The sequence below is a fragment of the Lonchura striata genome, chromosome W, assembly GCF_050655825.1.
Source record: "Lonchura striata isolate lonStrDom1 chromosome W, ASM5065582v1, whole genome shotgun sequence".
NCBI lineage: Eukaryota > Metazoa > Chordata > Aves > Passeriformes > Estrildidae > Lonchura > Lonchura striata.
In genome coordinates this window covers 43,551,507-43,559,420 of record NC_140743.1, presented here as the reverse complement: position 1 = coordinate 43,559,420, position 7,914 = coordinate 43,551,507, and positions in this window count along the sequence as shown.

Sequence of the window (7,914 nt, the reverse complement as noted above, 5' to 3'; positions counted from 1 at the left end):
CTGCCAATTTCAAGTCCCCAGGACTTGTGTTGTTACAGGCTATGCAGCAGGGCAGAACAGCTCCAGGAAAAATACGTGCAGACATCCACGACACAGGACAGGGAGAGAGAGCTTTTGAGGAGAAGAAAGGACCGAGTGACCCAAAGAACACACAGTGCACCAGAGACAAGTGACAGGACACACACCAGAACTGCTCTGCCCTGTGCACCTCAGCACTGTAATCAAAACAGACACTTTTTGCCTTTAGATGGCCTTAGGAGATGCTTCTTGCACATCCCTGCCCCCAAAGCTCATTCATAAGGCACGCCCAGCACCCCACTTTCACCCCCAATGTGGGCCTGAGCCCTCAACTTATCTCTCAGCCATCTGGGGATGAAAGCACCCCGCTTTCATCCCCACTGTGGGCCTGAGCACTCAACTTATCTCTCAGGCATCTGGGGATGAGAATCCACATCGCGTGCCAATGGAGGCTGCCTCACCTGCGGGGAATGTCCTATGGTCACCGGGCTGTGGTCCCGCGCTCAGCTACAATCGAGAACACCAAACATCACTGCATGATCTTAGCTGCACAATGGAGAAAACCCAGCAATCCTGCTACTCACCGTTCTCCTAAGAATGCTCGGGCCACGCACTTTGGCCAGGCTCGGAGGCTGCCACCGTCATCGCAGGGTCTGCCTGGGTTAAGAAGAGACAAAGTGATTCGACATGGCTGAAACACGAGTGGACCTTGGCTCCCCCTCCCTACCTCGGCAACTCACCGCAACTCCTCAGCCATTGCCAAAGGCTCCCTGGATGCCATCGTGAAATACAAAATTTCAAGGCTTCATCTCAGAGTCCTAAAATACTTCCAGAGGGCTCACAAGCACAGGAAATCCAGGCTATCAGCTGTTGGTGACAGGGGCTTGGCATACTCTGGGTGGATTCCCTAAACACACAAACAAGAACAGATACATACAATTGCTCCAAAACCTGAAACCTGAGCACAAACAACTGCTTTGGCCCACTGCTCACCTGGCACACTTGGCCTTGACTGCTGCTATCTGCCTGGACCTCCTGAAAATAAAGGCAAAGAACACCGCTGTGACAAAGACACCATTCAAGCATCCCCTGCAAATGCAAAAAATGACTGACCTGCTCATGGGAAAACCCTGACCCAGGACTGGGGCCCTTGGCCACAGATTTGAACTGTCAGCATCTGAAAGAAAGTTAGGACTGGTGTCAAACGGCTGCAGGACAACTTAACACGACTAAACATATTAAGCCAATCTCCCCATACAATCTAGAGCCCAACTACACCCTGCACTGCCAATTTCAAGTCCCCAGGACTTGTGTTGTTACAGGCTATGCAGCAGGGCAGAACAGCTCCAGGAAAAATACGTGCAGACATCCGTGACACAGGAAAGGGAGAGAGAGCTTTTGAGGAGAAGAAAGGACCGAGAGACCCAAAGAACACACAGTGCACCAGAGACAAGTGACAGGACACACACCGCAACTGCTCTGCCCAGAGCACCTCAGCACTGTAATCAAAACAGACACTTTTTGCCTTTAGATGGCCTTAGGAGATGCTTCTTGCACATCCCTGCCCCCAAAGCTCATTCATAAGGCCCTCCCAGCACCCCACTTTCACCCCCAATGTGGGCCTGAGCCCTCAACTTATCTCTCAGCCATCTGGGGATGAAAGCACCCCACTTTCACCCCCAATGTGGGCCTGAGCCCTATACTTATCTCTCAGCCATGTGGGGATGAGAATCCACATCGCGTGCCAATGGAGGCTGCCTCGCCTGCGGGGAATGTCCAATGGTCACCGGGCTGTGGTCCCATGCTCAGCTACAATCGAGAACACCAAACATCACTGCATGATCTTAGCTGCACAATGGACAAAACCCAGCAATCCTGCTACTCACCGTTCTCCTAAGAATGCTCGGGCCACGCACTTTGGCCAGGCTCGGAGGCTGCCACCGTCATCGCAGGGTCTGCCTGGGTTAAGAAGAGACAAAGTGACTCGGCATTGCTGAAACACGAGTGGACCTTGGCTCCCCCTCCCTACCTCGGCAACTCACCGCAACTCCTCAGCCATTGCCAAAGGCTCCCTGGATGCCATCGTGAAATTCAAAATTTCAAGGCTTCATCTCAGAGTCCTAAAATACATCCAGAGGGCTCACAAGCACAGGAAATCCAGGCCATCAGCTGTTGGTGACAGGGGCTTGGCATACTCTGGGTGGATTCCCTAAACACACAAACAAGAACAGATACATACAATTGCTCCAAAACCTGAAACCTGAGCACAAACAACTGCTTTGGCCCACTGCTCACCTGGCACACTTGGCCTTGACTGCTGCTATCTGCCTGGACCTCCTGAAAATAAAGGCAAAGAACACCGCTGTGACAAAGACACCATTCAAGCATCCCCTGCAAATGCAAAAACTGACTGACCTGCTCATGGGAAAACCCTCACCCAGGACTGGGGCCCTTGGCCACAGATTTGAACTGTCAGCATCTGAAAGAAAGTTAGGACTAGTGTCAAACGGCTGCAGGACAACTTAACACAACTAAACATATTAAGCCAATCTCCCCATACAATCTAGAGCCCAACTACACCCTGCACTGCCAATTTCAAGTCCCCAGGACTTGTGTTGTTACAGGCTATGCAGCAGGGCAGAACAGCTCCAGGAAAAATACGTGCAGACATCCACGACACAGGACAGGGAGAGAGAGCTTTTGAGGAGAAGAAAGGACCGAGAGACCCAAAGAACACACAGTGCACCAGAGACAAGTGACAGGACACACACCGCAACTGCTCTGCCCAGAGCACCTCAGCACTGTAATCAAAACAGACACTTTTTGCCTTTAGATGGCCTTAGGAGATGCTTCTTGCACATCCCTGCCCCCAAAGCTCATTCATAAGGCCCTCCCAGCACCCCACTTTCACCCCCAATGTGGGCCTGACCCCTATAGTTATCTCTCAGGCATCTGGGGATGAGAGCACCCCGCTTTCACCCCCACTGTGGGCCTGAGCACTCAACTTATCTCTCAGGCATCTGGGGATGAGAATCCACATCGCGTGCCAATGGAGGCTGCCTCGCCTGCGGGGAATGTCCAATGGTCACGGGGCTGTGGTCCCGTGCTCAGCTACAATCGAGAACACCAAACATCACTGCATGATCTTAGCTGCACAATGGACAAAACCCAGCAATCCTGCTACTCACCGCTCTCCTAAGAATGCTCGGGCCACGCACTTTGGCCAGGCTCAGAGGCTGCCACCGTCATCGCAGGGTCTGCCTGGGTTAAGAAGAGACAAAGTGACTCGGCATTGCTGAAACACGAGTGGACCTTGGCTCCCCCTCCCTACCTCGGCAACTCACCGCAACTCCTCAGCCATTGCCAAAGGCTCCCTGGATGCCATCGTGAAATACAAAATTTCAAGGCTTCATCTCACAGTCCTAAAATACATCCAGAGGGCTCACAAGCACAGGAAATCCAGGCCATCAGCTGTTGGTGACAGGGGCTTGGCATACTCTGGGTGGATTCCCTAAACACACAAACAAGAACAGATACATACAATTGCTCCAAAATCTGAAACCTGAGCACAAACAACTGCTTTGGCCCACTGCTCACCTGGCACACTTGGCCTTGACTGCTGCTATCTGCCTGGACCTCCTGAAAAAAAAGGCAAAGAACACCGCTGTGACAAAGACACCCTTCAAGCATCCCCTGCAAATGCAAAAAATGACTGACCTGCTCATGGGAAAACCCTGACCCAGGACTGGGGCCCTTGGCCACAGATTTGAACTGTCAGCATCTGAAAGAAAGTTAGGACTGGTGTCAAACGGCTGCAGGACAACTTAACACAACTAAACATATTAAGCCAATCTCCCCATACAATCTAGAGCCCAACTACACCCTGCACTGCCAATTTCAAGTCCCCAGGACTTGTGTTGTTACAGGCTATGCAGCAGGGCAGAACAGCTCCAGGAAAAATACGTGCAGACATCCACGACACAGGACAGGGAGAGAGAGCTTTTGAGGAGAAGAAAGGACCGAGTGACCCAAAGAACACACAGTGCACCAGAGACAAGTGACAGGACACACACCAGAACTGCTCTGCCCTGTGCACCTCAGCACTGTAATCAAAACAGACACTTTTTGCCTTTAGATGGCCTTAGGAGATGCTTCTTGCACATCCCTGCCCCCAAAGCTCATTCATAAGGCACGCCCAGCACCCCACTTTCACCCCCAATGTGGGCCTGAGCCCTCAACTTATCTCTCAGCCATCTGGGGATGAAAGCACCCCGCTTTCATCCCCACTGTGGGCCTGAGCACTCAACTTATCTCTCAGGCATCTGGGGATGAGAATCCACATCGCGTGCCAATGGAGGCTGCCTCACCTGCGGGGAATGTCCTATGGTCACCGGGCTGTGGTCCCGCGCTCAGCTACAATCGAGAACACCAAACATCACTGCATGATCTTAGCTGCACAATGGAGAAAACCCAGCAATCCTGCTACTCACCGTTCTCCTAAGAATGCTCGGGCCACGCACTTTGGCCAGGCTCGGAGGCTGCCACCGTCATCGCAGGGTCTGCCTGGGTTAAGAAGAGACAAAGTGATTCGACATGGCTGAAACACGAGTGGACCTTGGCTCCCCCTCCCTACCTCGGCAACTCACCGCAACTCCTCAGCCATTGCCAAAGGCTCCCTGGATGCCATCGTGAAATACAAAATTTCAAGGCTTCATCTCAGAGTCCTAAAATACATCCAGAGAGCCCACAAGCACAGGAAATCCAGGCCATCAGCTGTTGGTGACAGGGGCTTGGCATACTCTGGGTGGATTCCCTAAACACACAAACAAGAACAGATACATACAATTGCGCCAAAACCTGAAACCTGAGCACAAACAACTGCTTTGGCCCACTGCTCACCTGGCACACTTGGCCTTGACTGCTGCTATCTGCCTGGACCTCCTGAAAATAAAGGCAAAGAACACCGCTGTGACAAAGACACCCTTCAAGCATCCCCTGCAAATGCAAAAAATGACTGACCTGCTCATGGGAAAACCCTCACCCAGGACTGGGGCCCTTGGCCACAGATTTGAACTGTCAGCATCTGAAAGAAAGTTAGGACTGGTGTCAAACGGCTGCAGGACAACTTAACACGGCTAAACATATTAAGCCAATCTCCCCATACAATCTAGAGCCCAACTACACCCTGCACTGCCAATTTCAAGTCCCCAGGACTTGTGTTGTTACAGGCTATGAAGCAGGGCAGAACAGCTCCAGGAAAAATACGTGCAGACATCCACAACACAGGACAGGGAGAGAGAGCTTTTGAGGAGAAGAAAGGACCGAGAGACCCAAGGAACACACAGTGCACCAGAGACAAGTGACAGGACACACACCACAACTGCTCTGCCCTGAGCACCTCAGCACTGTGATCAAAACAGACACTTTTTGCCTTTAGATGGCCTTAGGAGATGCTTCTTGCACATCCCTGCCCCCAAAGCTCATTCATAAGGCCCTCCCAGCACCCCACTTTCACCCCCAATGTGGGCCTGAGCCCTCAACTTATCTCTCAGCCATCTGGGGATGAAAGCACCCCGCTTTCATCCCCACTGTGGGCCTGAGCACTCAACTTATCTCTCAGGCATCTGGGGATGAGAATCCACATCGCGTGCCAATGGAGGCTGCCTCGCCTGCAGGGAATGTCCTATGGTCACCGGGCTGTGGTCCCGTGCTCAGCTACAATCGAGAACACCAAACATCACTGCATGATCTTAGCTGCACAATGGACAAAACCCAGCAATCCTGCTACTCACCGCTCTCCTAAGAATGCTCGGGCCACGCACTTTGGCCAGGCTCAGAGGCTGCCACCGTCTTCGCAGGGTCTGCCTGGGTTAAGAAGAGACAAAGTGACTCGGCATTGCTGAAACACGAGTGGACCTTGGCTCCCCCTCCCTACCTCGGCAACTCACCGCAACTCCTCAGCCATTGCCAAAGGCTCCCTGGATGCCATCGTGAAATACAAAATTTCAAGGCTTCATCTCAGAGTCCTAAAATACATCCAGAGGGCTCACAAGCACAGGAAATCCAGGCCATCAGCTGTTGGTGACAGGGGCTTGGCATACTCTGGGTGGATTCCCTAAACACACAAACAAGAACAGATACATACAATTGCTCCAAAACCTGAAACCTGAGCACAAACAACTGCTTTGGCCCACTGCTCACCTGGCACACTTGGCCTTGACTGCTGCTATCTGCCTGGACCTCCTGAAAATAAAGGCAAAGAACACCGCTGTGACAAAGACACCCTTCAAGCATCCCCTGCAAATGCAAAAAATGACTGACCTGTGTTGCAGAGGAATACTCATCCCACAGACCTGCTCATGGGAAAACCCTGACCCAGGACTGGGGCCCTTGGCCACAGATTTGAACTGTCAGCATCTGAAAGAAAGTTAGGACTGGTGTCAAACGGCTGCAGGACAACTTAACACGACTAAACATATTAAGCCAATCTCCCCATACAATCTAGAGCCCAACTACACCCTGCACTGCCAATTTCAAGTCCCCAGGACTTGTGTTGTTACAGGCTATGCAGCAGGGCAGAACAGCTCCAGGAAAAATACGTGCAGACATCCACGACACAGGACAGGGAGAGAGAGCTTTTGAGGAGAAGAAAGGACCGAGAGACCCAAAGAACACACAGTGCACCAGAGACAAGTGACAGGACACACACCGCAACTGCTCTGCCCTGAGCACCTCAGCACTGTGATCAAAACAGACACTTTTTGCCTTTAGATGGCCTTAGGAGATGCTTCTTGCACATCCCTGCCCCCAAAGCTCATTCATAAGGCCCTCCCAGCACCCCACTTTCACCCCCAATGTGGGCCTGAGCCCTCAACTTATCTCTCAGCCATCTGGGGATGAGAGCACCCCGCTTTCACCCCCACTGTGGGCCTGAGCACTCAACTTATCTCTCAGGCATCTGGGGATGAGAATCCACATCGCGTGCCAATGGAGGCTGCCTCGCCTGCGGGGAATGTCCAATGGTCACCGGGCTGTGGTCCCGTGCTCAGCTACAATCGAGAACACCAAACATCACTGCATGATCTTAGCTGCACAATGGACAAAACCCAGCAATCCTGCTACTCACCGCTCTCCTAAGAATGCTCGGGCCACGCACTTTGGCCAGGCTCGGAGGCTGCCACCGTCATCGCAGGGTCTGCCTGGGTTAAGAAGAGACAAAGTGACTCGGCATTGCTGAAACACGAGTGGACCTTGGCTCCCCCTCCCTACCTCGGCAACTCACCGCAACTCCTCAGCCATTGCCAAAGGCTCCCTGGATGCCATCGTGAAATACAAAATTTCAAGGCTTCATCTCAGAGTCCTAAAATACATCCAGAGAGCCCACAAGCACAGGAAATCCAGGCCATCAGCTGTTGGTGACAGGGGCTTGGCATACTCTGGGTGGATTCCCTAAACACACAAACAAGAACAGATACATACAATTGCTCCAAAACCTGAAACCTGAGCACAAACAACTGCTTTGGCCCACTGCTCACCTGGCACACTTGGCCTTGACTGCTGCTATCTGCCTGGACCTCCTGAAAATAAAGGCAAAGAACACTGCTGTGGCAAAGACACCCTTCAAGCATCCCCTGCAAATGCAAAAAATGACTGACCTGCTCATGGGAAAACCCTCACCCAGGACTGGGGCCCTTGGCCACAGATTTGAACTGTCAGCATCTGAAAGAAAGTTAGGACTGGTGTCAAACGGCTGCAGGACAACTTAACACAACTAAACATATTAAGCCAATCTCCCCATACAATCTAGAGCCAAACTACACCCTGCACTGCCAATTTCAAGTCCCCAGGACTTGTGTTGTTACAGGCTATGCAGCAGGGCAGAACAGCTCCAGGAAA